Genomic DNA, 17,041 nt, shown 5'->3' on the forward strand with positions numbered 1-17,041 from the left:
GGATAACAAAATCATTTTGCCTAATCCCACTGCCCTTGAATCCCCAGCGTTAAACTTGTAATTGCAGTTGTCCATCACAGAAGCCCGCTGATTCTCTGCTCAGAAGACAGACCTGTAGATTACTAAAGTAATCCAGGGTGCCAAGAACGCCTGTAGATGACCCATGACCCCTTTGGCTACTTCAACATTTCTCACATGTGCACTCTGGCCAGTGGCGACTACCACAAATCTAAAGTGGTGAGGTAGAGGGGGTGAAATAAGTTGATTTCAAGGCAGGAGATGGAGGTTGGAATCTTCTTTATTTCTAGAGTAGAAACACCCACAGAGAAAAGCCGCAGCTCGACTCCAGGACTCCGGGCAACTGACTAGCGTTGCCCAGAGTGCTAGACCCGAACGGGGCGGTAGCACAGCAACAACAAGAAGCAATCCCTCGTGCTGCACCCAGCACGAGGGAGGACATATACTACAACTTCTCCCTCCTCACAACATTTCAAAGCAAAGAAAGAAAAGAGAGCAAATACATGTGAGCTGAGACATCAAAAGCATTTTGAACAGAAACATGAAAATAAGTTTCAACTTAAAACATGATCATTAAACCTGACAGGTAACCTCCTACATCGAACAGATGGAGCAGAAGCTTGATGTAAAACCTCCCCACCAATCTCAGAATGAATGGAAGAAGGAGAGGAACACAACCATGAAGAGGAGGGACCTGAGGAAGAAGAGGAATCCGTGAATGATGCGGATGCATCTGGCAAAGGACTGGATGAAGATGAGTTAGAAGAACATGGAGGATCTAACCAAAAAGACCAGTCACACTGATCAAATTGTTCTTTGGTCAAACTTAATAAGGAGTCTGCCTGTGAGTCAGACAAGTGAACTAAAGCTCTCTTGTTCCACCATCCTCTGCTGCCAAGTAAAGCAGAAGCCCTACTGACAGCAGTTACCTGAACTGTGGTAGAGAATTTAGAGAGCCCTTTAGCAACTTTTCTTGGGTTTTTGATGAGAACCCAATCACCAACTTTTAAAACAATAGAACTGAAACATTTACCTGAATCATGCCTGGTCTTCATAAGAGACTGTTTTTGAGAGACTTTTTCAGATAGAGAAACATCAGAAGGTCGAAGGGTCTGAACATTTTTCTCGGATAACCATGTAGGACACAATTTGGTGTGGACACTCCTATTCCTTAACAAAGAAAAGGGAGATGTGCCAGTTGTACAATGGGGAGAAATGTTGTATGACCAAAACTTCTCTTCAACAAAATTCCTTACATCATTGTGGGAGGAAATGGCAGTTTGAACAGCATCTTTGAGCAGTCTATTAGCCCGTTCAACTAAACCGTCTTTAAGTGGGCGAATAAAGTGCAACTTTGAAATGAACAACATCATGCTCCATTAAAAATGAGTCAAATTTTTCAGATACGAAATGGGAACCATTATCGGTAACTACAACAGAAGGACAACCTTCAATGTTGAACAAATTCCGCAAACATTTGATGGCATTGGCAGAGGAGGGAGAGTCACAAAACATGTGGTACAACCATTTTGAATGATAGTCAATCAGAAGAATGACATATTTCATGTCATGGGGAAGGACATCGAATGGGCCAGAAAAATCCAACCCAACCTTTTCCCATGGTTTGAGAGGAAAAGGAACAGGATGGAGGGGTGTACTAATGAGTTTCCATTTCTTATCCGAGAGCAAACATTCATTGCAGGAATCAATGTAAAACTTTACCTGGGACTCAATAGAAGGCCACCAATAATGAGATTTGATGAGTTGAGATGTTTTTGTTATGCCTAGATGCCCTTGATGTGCAAATTTAATGATATCGGGTCTGACATCAGAAGGCGGAACAAAAACATCATGTCTCATTATTAAATTGTCAACGAGAGAGAGTTCAGAAGAAATCATAGAAAAGGCTTTCAACTCATTAGACAATTTTCTATTCTCAGGCCAGCCCTGAGAAATGTATTGTGCAACCAATTTTAAATTGTGATCATTTTCATAGGCTTTGGACCAAGAATCCTCCGTAATGTGAGGGCACAATTTGGTGGCGTCAAGGGTGGCAACCACACACTCAACGTCACCAATTTCTTGAAAATCAGACGTATCATTGAGTGACATACGAGATAAACAGTCAGCACGAAAATTTTTACCACCTGAGATGTGCTTAATATTGAAGTGAAACTCGTGTAATTTGGACAAGAGCCTGACAAGTCTTGAGGAGGCTTTACCTAGGCCATCCCCATTGAGAAGCTGAGTGAGTGGCTTGTGATCGGTAAATAAATCAAATTCTCTACCCCAAATGTAGTTCTTGAACTTCTCAATTGCCCAAACGCATGCCAATGACTCTCGTTCAATGGTGCTATAGTGGGTTTCGGAATCTTTAAGTCTTCTAGAAGAAAAAGCAACAGTGTGTTCTCTACCAGAAACCCACTGACCCAAGACGGCACCTAAACCAGTCAAACTGGCGTCAACCATAATTAAACACTTGGCAGAGTCTTGAAAGGGATGCAAGGCGGGAGCACCAACAATCATGTTCTTGACATGTGTAAAAGAGGCATCGATTTCTTCAGACCAAGAAAATTTGGAACCTTTGCGAAGCAAAGAACGAAGGGGTTCAACAATTTGAGCATAGCCTTTTACAAAACGGGCGTAATACTCTGCTAAACCCAAAAAGGAGCGGAGAGCGTCCTTGTCTTTGGGAGGGGAGGCCTGAGAGATAGCCTCAATGAGGGAGGACTTGGGTTTTATGCCTTCGGGAGTTAAAGTATGACCTAAATATTCCAGGGATTGAGAGCCAAATTTGCATTTGTCAGCTCTGACAGTCATGCCAGTTTTGTTAAGCTTGCTCAAAACAGAAGATAGGTGAGACAAGTGAGAATTCCAATCAGGCGAAAAAACCAAAATGTCATCCTGCACCCCAGGAACAGACTCGAAAAGGTGATCCATTATTTTTTGAAAAACACTAGCTGCACTAGCAAGTCCAAATGGAAGTTTCAAATATTTGAAAACACCAAATGGGGTCACAAAAGTGGTGAGATCTTGAGAAGGTTCAGTGAGGGGTACCTGATGGTATGCCGAGCGCAAATCGATAAGCGAAAAATATTTTGCACCACCCAGGTTGGCAAGTAAGTCGTGAATTTTGGGAAGGGGGTGGCAGTCAACCAAAATATTTTTGTTTAGCGTGCGAAGGTCGGCACAGAGCCTAACCTCACCATTCTTTTTGCGAACGATAACAATGGGCGAAACCCATTCCGAAGAGTCTGAAGGTGCAATGATACCATCCTTTTTAAGAGAAGTGAGCACAGATTTAAGCTCATCCCTGGCACTGATAGGGACAGGGCGGACTTTATGAACAATGGGTTGAGCAGAGGCTTTCAGCTTAATCTCATGTTGAAAACCTTTGACAGTACCTGGTTGGTTGGAAAAAACATTGGGGAATTTGTCCAGGATTTGTTTGATGTCAGACTCATGATCATTACTGAGAAGACAAACTAAAACAAAAGGTGGAACAGGAGAATAACCCTCAGGAGGATCACCCACTCTAATGGGATCATCCGAACCAGGAACTAGGAAAATACCCATCTTGGCGAGATCTTGCCAGCCAACTATGTTGGGACCCTTGGTCGCAACATAAATCTTTGTAATTATAGATCTGCCAAAACACTCTAGCCTATAGTTAAAGTAGCCAAGCATAATAATATCAGATTCGTTAAATGCTTTTGGACTAAGGTCAGATTTGAGCAAAGAAATGGAATTGTTCCATTTTTCATGAAAAAATACTTCGTTGAGAATGGTTATTGGAGAACCAGAATCTACCATGACTGTAACTTCAATATTCCCAAACAGTGCAGAGCAGTATGGACCTTTGACCAAATTAGAAGTATCGATGAAATTGCAATGGATGGATACAACCATGTCTTGGAATTCATCAATGCAATCATCCAAATCAGGACATACAATGCTATTTACAGAAGGTCTGAACGACCTTTTGACAGATTTGCACATACCTTGGAAATGTCCTAATTTTTTACATAAAACACACCTTTTACCTGAAGCAGAACAAGAGGGGTTATTGCCAATATGGGATTTAGAACCACACCTGTAACAATAAGGGTTAGGTTTTTTTTGTAATGGTCTGAAAGACTTAGTGTTAACTAAACTAACAGAAGTAGAATTATCATATGAAGAAGTATGAACAGAAGTATGAGGTTGATCTTTCTGAAGAGCATTAGAAGTAGTGATGGATCTCTCGATGCTCTTGGCAATGTCAATAGTTTCTTGAAGTGTAGGCTTCTTGCAGCTCAACAGGCGTTGTTGAATCTTTTTGGAGAAACAAGCGAAAACAAATTGATCTCGAATGTAAATATCGGGATTGGATTCAAATTCACAAGTAGACGCCAAGATTCTCAATTGAGCAATGTACTCCTCAATGGATTCGTCTTCTCGCTGTCTTCTCTTAAAGAAGTGATGTCTCTCCAGCATTTCATTAGGTTCTTCACCATAATGTCTTGCGAGGCGAGATAAAGCCTCCTTATACTCGTCCCAATTATCACCGGCTTCTCCAGAGGGAGGAGAAGACCTTGGGAGATTTTCAAAGGTATGTTGTGCAGCAACTCCCAAGCAACCATATAAAATAGCAACTTTTCTCTCAGGCGTAAACTTAACTGCATCAATTGCTACAATATGGTTGGCAAAAGCTCTAACCCACTGACGCCAAGGAATAGTAGGTTTCCCAGGAAGTTGAAGAAAAGGTGGGGGTTGAGCAAATTGTTGAGAAGAAGCCATTTAAAATGAACAGTATCACAGTTATGGTTGAAAAAGAAATAATTAAAAGCAATTACAAGTGCTCAAGAAATAACAGGTTAAAGCTTATAACGATAATTGACATGCAGGCAGAGGTGTGGTGTCACCGAAAGAGCAGACATATGAAATAAGAAGTTTTGTCATATATCAAAAAAATGTGGCGAAAATACCAGTATTTGATTCCTCAGAGTGAAGAAATGTGAGTCAAACGAAGCGAAGGTCGCGCTGCAGCGTTAAATTGCAGGAAACTGACTCCGTGTGAAGATTCAGCGCGGAGCGTGTAGCTGTAGCTAGGCAACCAGCTAAAATGGCTGCCGTGCGCGAGCGTGATGACGTGGAGGCGTGATGAGGTGGAGCGCTGCAGCGTCGAGTGTATGAGCGTCAAGTGCGCATTAGGGTTGATGACGCGCAGGAGCTGATGACGCTGGAGAACGCTGGGTACTCACGGGCTGAAGCTCGAGCCCAGGGCCAACCGTCACCAAGAATCGCGAGTTGCAGGGAAATCCGGAAAAACCAGGCAGAAAGCAAGCTACCGTCGGCTTGAAGTGCAGGTAGATGTGTAATTTTTGAAGAATGATGAAGCGCCTGGTCGGAGTGAGAGGGCGAGCATGGAGGGGTAGGCCGAGTATCTCCTGGTGGGTGTTGAGTAGGTTCAGGACCCGCTCTTCGCCAAATGAAATAAGTTGATTTCAAGGCAGGAGATGGAGGTTGGAATCTTCTTTATTTCTAGAGTAGAAACACCCACAGAGAAAAGCTGCCGCTCGACTCCAGGACTCCGGGCAACTGACTAGCGTTGCCCAGAGTGCTAGAACCGAACGGGGCGGTAGCACAGCAACAACAAGAAGCAATCCCTCGTGCTGCACCCAGCACGAGGGAGGACATATACTAAAGGGGGGCTGTTAGGGGAATAATATATATATATATATATATATATATATATATATATATATTTATTTTTTAACCCCTTCGATGCTGATGACGAGCTCAGCTCGTCATCAGCCACGGTGGTCGTGTGCGGATGACGAGCTGAGCTCGTCATGCAACGCGGCTTTTAGAAAAAAGCAGCGCAGCGGAAAAATAACCGCCGCAGCGATGTGGGTAAACATACCTGTCGTTGGTGCTGACACTGCTGGATGCCTCAGCACTCCTCTCCTTCTGGCAGTCACTGGGGCACAAAGCACAGGCTCCGCATCAAATCTAGATGCTGGTCTCATGCTACACCAAGCATGAGAGAAGCTCCAAGATTGGCCTGAGCAGGCTGGCAGATACTCGCTCAGGCGCAGAGCCTGTGCCATTTCTACATTCAGCTGTACAACACAGCAGGGTTGGAGAAATGTAACTGCGCATGTCAGTCTGTCCATCCTAAGACAGCCGGCAAAACCGACATGTGCACTTACAGTACCCATCACTCCTCCTCCCTGCTATGGCCCGTCCCCGCCCCAGATTCCATGGCTCAGTCAGTCAGTGGAAAATAAAATTATATCATTTTATTATGATTTTATTTTTCGCTGACTGAGCAGTAGGTCAATGCTCCCCCGCCATTACGTAGGAGATGCCCCTGACTGGCAACGAATGTCTGCCATCCAGTCCAAGCGTTTGGCATGAGTCAGGCCCACAGTATCTCACTGACAGAATTGGCCCTTATCGTCAGGGGAGAGCGCTTTGTCCTTTTGAGTCTCTTCTGATTGTGGTTCCTCGAGTAGCCACTCTAGGAGAGGCGGTTCATCATATTCCGTTTAGGCTTCCGGGCCTGGAATAACCTCCCTTCTGTTCTATGGGATATTTAAAATGAATTCCTCTTCTAGAAAGCCCTGGAAACTCTTCTGTTCCCTTCACTGTGAGACACTGACCAGACGTGCACTCTACAAACCTAATAATTCATTCCTTCATTCATTCAAGTACAAAACAAGACCCCTGAGCAAATTCACCGAATGAAGCAGATTCTCCTCTTGAGATAGAAGCAAAGAACGCTACAAAGCGTTCATATAGAGGGGGTTTGCAGGTTCCTGGGTGCTCATGCAAAATGCTTTTGTACGTAATTCTCCTCCAGTTAGCTCGAGGTAAGCATATGGTTGCATGACATGGACAAGAACATCTGGTACCGTACACAACTGTGAAATGAGTAAACACAAAACAGTCGATACGGCAAAATGAATGGCTAAAGCATGTTTGCATAAGCAGGATTCCTGGTCTCCAAATATGTGGCGGCAAAGGTAAGTGCAAAAGTGCCCTAAGCTAAATTCAAACCTACCTCCGAGCCCTCAAGTACTCTGACTGAGCACAAGTGTTGGGGCACATTGGTGATCACAGTTGACGGCCCTGCAGCTTAGTCTCACTGAGATAAGCGGTGGATCCAAGGTTGAGACCTTTCAGGGCCTTTGCAATGACAAAGTCAGTCAAAGGCCTTTCTACAATCATTCTACACCGTCCCTGCCCATATTACTGGACAATGCTTTCTTTGCTGGACTGCAGACACGACTGCTCTTCTCACACCTCACCTGAGTAGTGTGGTCTACAGCCCAGTAAATAAAGCCATGCCCAGTAATGTGGAGCGGGCATATAGGCTGGCTGTAATAGTTAGGCAACGCAACCCCCAATTAATGAATAAGGAATATTCAATATGTGGGCCTGAGGACTGAACACTGGTGAGGAATTTAAGGGAGGAGGTAGAAGCCAGAGGATGCTTCTAGTCGTATTCCAGTAGTAAAGAGTGTGCAGGGCTGGTTGCTCTCCATACATGGTCAAATGATGCCATCAAGTCAAAGGCTTGGGACTGGGAAACCGCTTGTAAATCTCTGATACACAGTTTGAATGTCTCCGAGGAACCTCAATCAGGAGGTGACCAAACCACTGGCCTGAGGTGTTGATCCTCCTGCGTACTCCCTGGTGAGAGGTGCAAAAGCAGATCTGTGTTGCCAGGTAGGTCTCAGAAGAAGATCTACACTGCTGCGATGTGCTGAGCCGGTGCAGGTGGTAGGCATACAATACAGTGTAGAGTCGGTGGTCACTTGGTTACCATCACTAAGGGGCACAGACGCAACGCACCCTAGGGCAATTGTGGCTTCTGTAGATGGTGTGGTCTTGCCAGGCCTAGCCGCAGCCTTAAATGGGTTGTAACTCCAGGTTCACCAGCAGGAGAGAAAAAAAACCTTAGCAGCAGTGAGCTCAAATGACTTCCTCTACCGCAGGGATGACTGCCACAGGAAAAGTAGGCTTTACAATGCCTTCATCGATACAGCTTGCAAACACCGCAGCTCCTATCAGCCATGCCTTAACTGCTGAGAAAAGAAATCCAGTCCATTTTTGAGACATCGCATCCAGTGCATCGCAAGGCAGCTCAAAGACAGAGACAATATGGAAGTCAAGTCTGTGGGTAGAACCTCATATGTTATTCTTTAACTCATTCTTGAATGATGATGGATTAAACTTAGATCAGTTGACTGGGGGTGAGTGCTTGCAATGTTCAACACTCCGTCCATCATCCCTTTTGGATTTTGCTTTGTTTGCCCTAAGTGTGGCAGGGTATGCCCAGACGTAGGTCCCTTGCTCACTTTGCCACTGGATTCAAGCTAGCCTGGCTGATGACGGCAGATTAGCCAGAAATCGGTCCCAGGATGCTTGTTTCCGGTTCAGGGAAGACATGGCTTGGCAGTTCGGGCTGGACTGTTCCCATGAGGCACAGGGTCAGACTGATTTGCATATGGCCATGTCTGAACTGGGGTGGCGAGTGAGCTAAAGAATGATGATGGATTAAACCCAGGTAAGTTGACTGGGGGTGAGTGCATGCAATGTTCAACACTCCGTCCATCATCCCCTTTGGTTTTTGCCTATCCTTTGTAACGTTGAAATAAAAACTTTGAAGGGGAAAATCCTCAAGGATGCTTCAGACTTCTATTTGTGCGGTCTGGACTGGAAGCATAGATCACATTGCTTAATAAGATATTCACCAATGAGGAGTACAAAATGTGAATGGCGAATAAAAAATGGACAGAACATCTCAGAAGTTGAAGGGAAGAGTACAGAACTATGGAAAGTAGAGGACAAGACACAACCACACACACTCATGCAACTGGAGTCAGAAGAGATGGAATCATCACATAATTCGAGAATAAAAGAGCAGCAAAGTATATATTGGATCACAGATCTTAGCTCCCAGTCATGCAAGAATATGCATATGCACTCCTAACCCTTCATTTGTGTTTTTCACACACTATTTACCACAGAAATAGTACAACAGAGGATCCTAGTGCTAGAGGAAGTTCATTATGTGAAGTACGTTATTCAATTCCTTCACTCTAACCCCCAAACATATCACACGCTGAGACAGAGCCAGTCTGAATTAGATAGCGAATGAGGTGGGATTCATTTTTACAAAGGTAGTAGATGCCTTTGTAAGATACAAGAGATACAAGAGACTCTGATTTGGAAAACGTAATGTCCAACAACCCTGGTACAAAGTAGTCTTTACTTACATGGATACATCTCATCAGGGAGGAGCGGAGGAACATCGCTACACTTAAATTACCACCAAAACCCCAAATATGAAAAATCAAATAGTAATTTATTAGCATTTAATTTATCATCCTACGTCCAAACAGAGCGTCAGGAAGGGGCAGGGCCTGCTGAGTACATCAGCAGGAAGGAGGGCGGTCTGTTATTAACGGTTCATGGTATGCATGCCTTTTTGGCTGGCCGTCTTGCTATGGACTGTCACCCATGCACACTTTAAACATCTCTAACCCAGCTGTTCTTAAGACAGCCGGGTTAGAGCAAGTGTAGGCCTCCAGAGCACTGTGCAGTGCCAAGTGCAGCCGCTCCCTCCAATCAGGGCGCTGCTCTCATGCTGAATTAGAGCAGCACCAGGATTGGTGAAGGGAGTTTCCTGGTGACCGGTCTGCAGTCAAACAAAGAAGACGTTCTGAGCGGAGGACGGCTTCTTCAGGTAAGTGTATTTTTTTATATATTATTTTCGCAAGCGCCCACCCCCGTAGATGTCAGCCGCCATTGCTTATAAACCGCAGAATTTAAAATACCTTGAATTTCAGGATCCACAAATTGACAACATTCACTGTTGCCTCTTCATTAACGAGGTGGGGCCTAACAGTAAACAATATGAATCAATTTTGTTGCTACAGACTAAATCAAAGAGCAGGAAGACTGGTCACAAAATTATTAGAATAGTGGGTTTTATGTCCATCATGAAATCTGTTGATCGAATAGAGAGGTTGCTAATAAGGTGCAACCAATGCCCAAACAGTCGTAACAAGAGAATGAAAGACAAAATAATGAAGTAATAGCATTACAAAATCTGCCAAATTAAACCACAGTTTGCTTTTTCCTGCCGCATAATTTACTCAACACTGCTGCATAAATTGGGCCTCCCCTGCTGCATAATTTCGATGGCCCTCCTCTAACCTCATGGGTCAAATAACACCACAAATTTTACTTTGCCATCATTTATTAAACAAACAAAAAATCATCTTACATAGAAGCTCGAGTGAAAAAGTAAATGCTCCTTTACTGCTCTGTCAATTAAGAAGGTAATTCAAACAAGAACACGTTATAAATAAAGCGTCAGAAAGTCCTTCCACTGGTATAAGAAATTAGAACATTTACTGTTTAGTTTGGAGCATTTTGGTTTTGGGCAAAAGTTGATGACTAGGTTAAAGGATATCTGTAAAAGTGTCCGAAAATAATTATGGTTGATCCTTACTTTGGGAAGGGTATAAACTGATTTCCAAACAATATAAAGTTCATCATTCCACAGTGAAAAAGCTTATTTACAAATTAAGGAAAATCAAAATGTCACAAAGACCCCCTAAAGTACATTAAGTGATCAAGTGGGTTCTGGTGCTACCATTAGAAAAAAGACAAGAACAGGGGGCTTTCATGGGAGGGTAGCAAAGAGAACTCCCCTCTCTCCAAAAAGATCATGGTTACATGGCTTAGATTTGCAAACACCTAAATGAACACATGACTTCTAGAACAAGGTCCTCTGGACAGATGATATCAAAGTGGAGTTATCTGGCTGAAACGCACAAAGAAGTGTTCCGTCAAAATCTAAAACAGTATCCCCCCAAGAACCATACACCTTCCATCAACCACGGTAGTGACGATACAGTGATTTGGGCCTGTTTTGCAGCTATAGGACGTAAACACTCCCCCCCCCCCCCCCCCCCCCAAAGTGTCCAACATGGATTCCTCCATACTCAAGTCGATTTAAGGTGAAACAGTGACATTATCTTGCTGGATCATCCCTCAGGACAATGATCCAAAACACATTAGAAAAGGCAGGGTGTGGGACGTCAAATCTGTAACCCCCAAATCATGCAATTCACTCGCTTGCTTACCAATTACTTCTTTTATTTTCAAAGACCTCTCGGAGATACTGTCCCAAGAAACAACACTGTATCTACAAATATACAGACAACACTGATTTCTACCTCTGGGCGACTCCTTTGAGGAGTAGTTCTCTCTCAAAGTTCTATGCATAATCAATTTCCTGTTCATTTGTGTTACTCAGAACTATATCCCTCCCACCTTAATTCTTCAAAACAAAGGTTTTTGGTCTGCCGTTTGATGTAAGGAGTCAGCATGCAGCATATATTAATACTGGGTGTAAGTAAAATAAATGGCACACTTATTTAAACACACAGGAGCAATCTTAACAAGATTCCTGGTAAAGGTGGACAAGTTTGAATCTTTCAGGAAGAAATGATAGAGGTGGCAGGTCTTGTGGTAATTATGACTGTCAACACAGTGACTACCTGTGTAACCTAATTATACACTGCATTATTTTCTCCTGTGGTATATCTCATTCCTGGAAACCCTGCCGGGTGATTAGTTGTGCTTTACAATTCCATTGATTGATTCATTGATCCCACGGCCAGCTGTTTAAAGAGACACTTTAAACCAATCTACTTTGTATTACTGGAGAACATAGTATTCTTTCAGTTTTCCAGTTTCTTACAACATCTTACTCACAAGCCACAGACCTGTTCCAAATGAACTGTTTAAATGTATTCTTTGCTTACCCATTTGCATTAGCAGATTGTTTTGTTCAAATGTAACATCCACGAAGACATGGATAATCGAAATTAATATGTAACCACCTTAAGCATTCATTCCTGGTCTAACAACTTCTCTGCAGGCTGGAGGACAGATTTTGTAGTCCTCAAGCAACGGCTTTAAGTTTCACTCTGAAGTCTTATCTTTCTCTGCCACCTCATTGTGACACCAAATATGAGTTTCATCGGCGGTCGCTTCACGAGAAAAAACTCATAAGAAACATTGTGCAAATGGTGGCCCATTCTCATAATTACAAAGGAAGTACTTACTGGAAACTCTCCCAAGATCAACCCTGGCCCTTGTCAATGCCACCCTCCATTCAGCTGCTCTACAGACCAAAACCCACCGCCTCCCATTTGAAACAGCACATTCTGAAAGGGATTCTCGCTTCATTGTCACACCAACCGCATTACAACCGCCCCATATTGGGAAGATGAATGTAATGTTGCTGGGGCTCAAGGCTAGATTGCAGCAAATATTGGTCCACCTTTGAAACCCCCAAAGCTAAGAAATTAAAAACACTGAACAAAGCCCCATGTACTTTGCCCGAGGAATAGCACACAATCTAACCTCCCTTTTTAACCCAATTTTTCTTCTGCCTCCTTATCAAATCGCTTCACCCTGCAGACTTCCTGTTTCATGGAGCTTCATGGTTCTGCATCCCAGAAAATACTCCCTGTATATCATCTGTTCTACTCTTATGCTACTTTCCACGGATACAAAACGTTTTGTCAGCTCTCTATTATTCATAAAGTCCTTTATTGTCCTTGTAGAGAGTTCAGAGTGATATAAATGTATTAAATATATACAAATTTAAATTGTGTGATTCATAGCGCACACAGTAAAAACAGCCTGTATGTGGACATGACTCAAAAATGAAGCGCTCCTGCCATGTGAGTGGGCAGTCACAGGGCAGACTGGATGTCCTTGCGCGCCATTTGAACTTTGTTGAGGATACTCTTAAACTTCAACTAAAGGAGTTTGATTAATCATCACACCTACCTTCTAAAGTTCCATCTGGACGGCCGTCAGAGAATACCACAACATCACTTCAATGACTAGATAACACTTCATCGTTCCAGCTCTGGCCGAACAAACATCTTTCAGGAGAGACAACCACCTCATCCCTGAATTGGTGGATCACACACAAGCCCAAGGGGGAGACCGAATTTCCAGTTATGGCCTACTGGAGAACCTGACCTCCTACCTTGCCCCTGTCAGCCACCGTTTGGCAGAGAATCTACCGGCGATCATTCCAACAATTGTCTAACTGGCCACAAAGTGTGTTTAATAGGACAAACAAGGCTAGAGTGCTCATCCCTTCAATGAGATGTTCATGGACAACAAGGCTAGAAGTGTCAATGCCAAAAGGGTAAAGATTCAAAATTCTCAAAATCCAATTAGGTTACTAGTCTCTACCTCATCTCAGAAGCACTTTCCTGGAGCAGGACAGGAACACAAAATAAACAAGTACGACAATGAAAAAATTAATATTCAGTACTGTAAAATGTTACTCAAAAAGATAATTCTTTTCCTCTCAATATCTTGGAGCACCCACAGAGTTACCTAACCCCTAGTTCTTTGAAAAGTCCAGGTCATGCACCTGAACAGAGCAAGCTTGGCTCATAGATCCCAATATAACAAGCAAGGCCCATGTTCTCTTCCATCCACAAAGAGCAAGCAGGGCCCATGCCTCTCCACCAGAGGGAGCTCGGCCTAGTCCCCATAACATTGATGGAGGAGTACGAATCCAGGTTGCACTCACAGTGACAGCCGCAGCAGTGGGGCCCAGAACAAATGGTCATCCAATCCAGGGATTAGGGGTCCAGGCCACGACGTCCAGCACAGCTCCGTGGCAAGGCGGCTCGTGGGGAGGAGTCCTCCGGTACACCAAGAAAGCGCTGTCCTGATGAGAAGAAAAATACATCTTTCACATCGTTTAATTTATTACATCTCTTATTAACAAAATCCAGCACATCACACAAAAACACTTTTAAGTGTGCAAACATGCCATTTCAGACATCAAAGAAAGTTAAGAGCCCGAGGCCAATTCAGTACCTGGCCTTTTTATTCAAATTGTGAAAATTAACAGCATTGTCGCATGTGATGAAGGTAACCAGAATGGGCAGGTGACACAGTGCTGCCCCTCATTGGGTCGTCAGTTTTGGGGGCTTTGGTTGTCTTGTAGCTTGGTGAACACTGAACGACAGTCAGAGAACTATTCTGTTTTTGGTGATGCCAGTGAACCAAAGGAGTGATGAAGTGGCCATTTCCCGCCCTCTCTTTAGCAGTAAAACCACCAAATGCCTCTGAGCTATCAAATGCCCAAATATACCAGTATATCCCAAGCAGCGGCAGTGAACCTGGGGGTACTCAAGTCCTCACAGAAAGGGTGCATATGATGGTCTTGAAAACGCACATGACATAAAGAGTGTCGGCCTGGGGCATACTTGCGTTCAATATCACAAAACTGGAAATGTGACATTTGGTTTGGTAAGTGACAGTAAGTGTGTGTGTTTGACAGCACAAACTTGCACCTGGTTAGACGTCAGTAACCCGCATGTTTAGGAACCCCTTGGAGGTTATCAGCGTGCAGGCAACAGACTATACAGCTGTGCAGTGCCTCCCTCCGCAGCACACAGGGGCACCCCATCCCCACCATTCGAACCCATGAAGTGGACTCCCCCAGAGTACTAACTTTGATCATTATAACCGAAAGCACCCCTAGAGAGGATTCTCCAGTTTGTACCCCTCTTCCTGCTGCATCTCTAGCATTCTCTTTATGATTCTCAATTGGGCGGCTGAAGGCTCACTCATGAATTAGTGCCTAGAGCTTTCTCTCCTTGAGCACCACCACTTCCCATGCAACTTCCATATCTGCAAATGTATGCATGCATTGATATCTATATAGTGCAAACCTAGCTACGAAGCAATTGAGTCCTATACATTAAGTTGGGAGACGATCTACTAGATCATGTACATCAAGTCGGGAATACATAAATACATTCCACACTTTAGATTTCACATTTTTTATTTTTTTTGCACAGGGAAATTTGATTATTTCTCCATTTGCCCCGAATCACATGACGTTAACTCAAGCACCAAGGCTGGTATTGAAATCTGGGCCCCCAGGTGTGCAGCTCTAGCCACCGGCCCTCATCACAGATAGTAGGTGGCCTGTGCTTACCCGTCTTCCTCCTTCCAGCCATTGGTCAGTCCGGTTTCGTACCAAGCCCCTCATGATTACCTCATATACCCTTACTACGCTATTGGTTTTAGCTTCCTGACCGGTCTCTCATGTTTTAAGGATTCTTGCAACTTTCTCCCCGCTGCTATCCTGTGGTCCTTTGCTGCCTGCCCCTCTGCCCATGGTAGGAGAGCACAGGACTCTACATGCATTCTGGAACAGTCCATCCGACCACCACTGACTCAGTGTACGACGCATGCTATTGCAGAGGCCAGAGCAATGCTTAATTTGTCCAAAACAAAAAAAAAGGATTGCCAGGGCTCTCGTCTAGAGGACACTGCAGATTCACCACATATTGCCCCTGCTATGCTGCCAATGACCGTAACTACACAACTGCTATCCATCACCCTTCTACAAGTGTGATCATTTAAATTATTTCAGGCCCCCAAAACTATATGAATGGCTTGGGCAGTAGTAATAGTATTTTTTAATGTATACTGAATTCATAATTAACTGTTGTCGTAATCTCTAAATGAGCCAGACAGTGCCACCTTGGGGCAGACTGTCACAAGTGCCGGTATTGACAATTAAGGGCCTGATTCTGATGTGGGTTGGAAAGCTCTCCCACCTAGGGCCTGATTCTGATGCGGTTAGGAAGGCCTCCTAATAGCATTTGCTCCTTCCAAATCGGACCGCGAACGACCCAGGGCCCAATGATGATGTGGTTAGGAACATATGCTCCCATTGAAGTCAATGGGAGTCCAACCAAATCGTATCGGGAAGCATCCGGATGCATTGTACTCCGTCGGTCGAACTGTCCCAATCAGAGTGGGTTGGAAACCATTTCTAACCCGATTCAGTAGGGAAGCATTTCCAACCCGCATCAGAATCAGCCCCTTAGTAGCACCGAAAACCTCCAACTCAAATTAAGCACTGGGGCAGAGGCTTTTTGGCACAGCTCTGAAGGAACACATACTTGCCTTTTCTGCATTTCCCTTATGTGAAATTGGTGGTAGCATATTAACTAATTATTCAATTGAAATTTTTGTTGTAGCTTTATCACGACTAACTGATTCAGTATGTTTGTTTCTGAATAAACCCCTTACATATCACATCGAACCGTGCGCATAAACGCTTATAGTCTAGTAAGTCATAGCTCCCATCAGTACTAACCCCAAAGAAACAATACACAGAAACATATAACAGACAATAGAGGATGAAACATATTTAATGCACCTAAAAGAAACTAAGTAGGCCATAGATTCTTCCACCATGTGGGCCCTCAATAGTACATCTCACACGCTAAATACTTTGATTGCATAGACACAGTCCAGGCATGCCATCACAGTGCTCAACACCACTGGAGACCACAAAATGACCCCCACGCTTTTCCATCTAATGGGCAATAAGCATGTCCACCGATCAAGCAGGCGGATAAGCAACTGGTAAAGCCCTCTGGGATCAACCCTAAAACACCACAGCCAGACAATCCAACACATAAGATACAGCCACCTAACCAAAAAAGAGTCAAGATCACAAAATCTTTATCACTTCATAACAAGCAGAATCAGAACCCATTCTACAATGGAACCTCAAAAGCACATTGTATCTATATATATAAAAACAAAAGTATGTCTGTTCGTCCTTTATGCATTACTACACCATTCATCCGATCACCATGAACATTTGGGAAATTGTTGAGTACACTCCCGCAAAGGTTTCTGGCAAAAAAACAAAAAAAAATTAACGTTTGTTGAGTACACTCCCGCGAAGGTTTCTGGCAAAAAAAAAATAATAATAATAATTGTTAAGTATCGGCACCCCACGGCCCTCATAATCTTTCCAATACTGAACGTTTACAGTGCGACTCGCTTTTGCAATGACCATCAACAAGGACAATCGCTGCAAGTGTGTGGACTAGATTTGGAGAATCCGTGCTTCTCACATGGACAACTGTATGTGGCCAGCTCA

The 17,041-nt window shown here is 43.8% G+C and overlaps 1 protein-coding gene across 2 annotated transcripts in view; it reads right to left on the reverse strand.

The window, feature by feature from the left end:
* LOC147661118 (numb-like protein) overlaps positions 1-17,041 on the reverse strand; it is a 255,441-nt gene that overhangs the window by 133,051 nt on the left and 105,349 nt on the right. The window contains exon 2 of one of the 2 annotated variants that reach the window (XM_086951320.1): positions 13,649-13,784. The gene's annotated coding sequence lies outside the window, so the exon portion shown is untranslated. Of the gene's footprint in view, positions 1-13,648; positions 13,790-17,041 lie in introns of both variants that reach the window. The other variant, XM_086951319.1, reaches the window with a different exon arrangement.

The sequence above is a fragment of the Lissotriton vulgaris genome, unplaced genomic scaffold (genome assembly GCF_964263255.1).
Source record: "Lissotriton vulgaris unplaced genomic scaffold, aLisVul1.2 SCAFFOLD_1414, whole genome shotgun sequence".
Taxonomy (NCBI): domain Eukaryota; kingdom Metazoa; phylum Chordata; class Amphibia; order Caudata; family Salamandridae; genus Lissotriton; species Lissotriton vulgaris.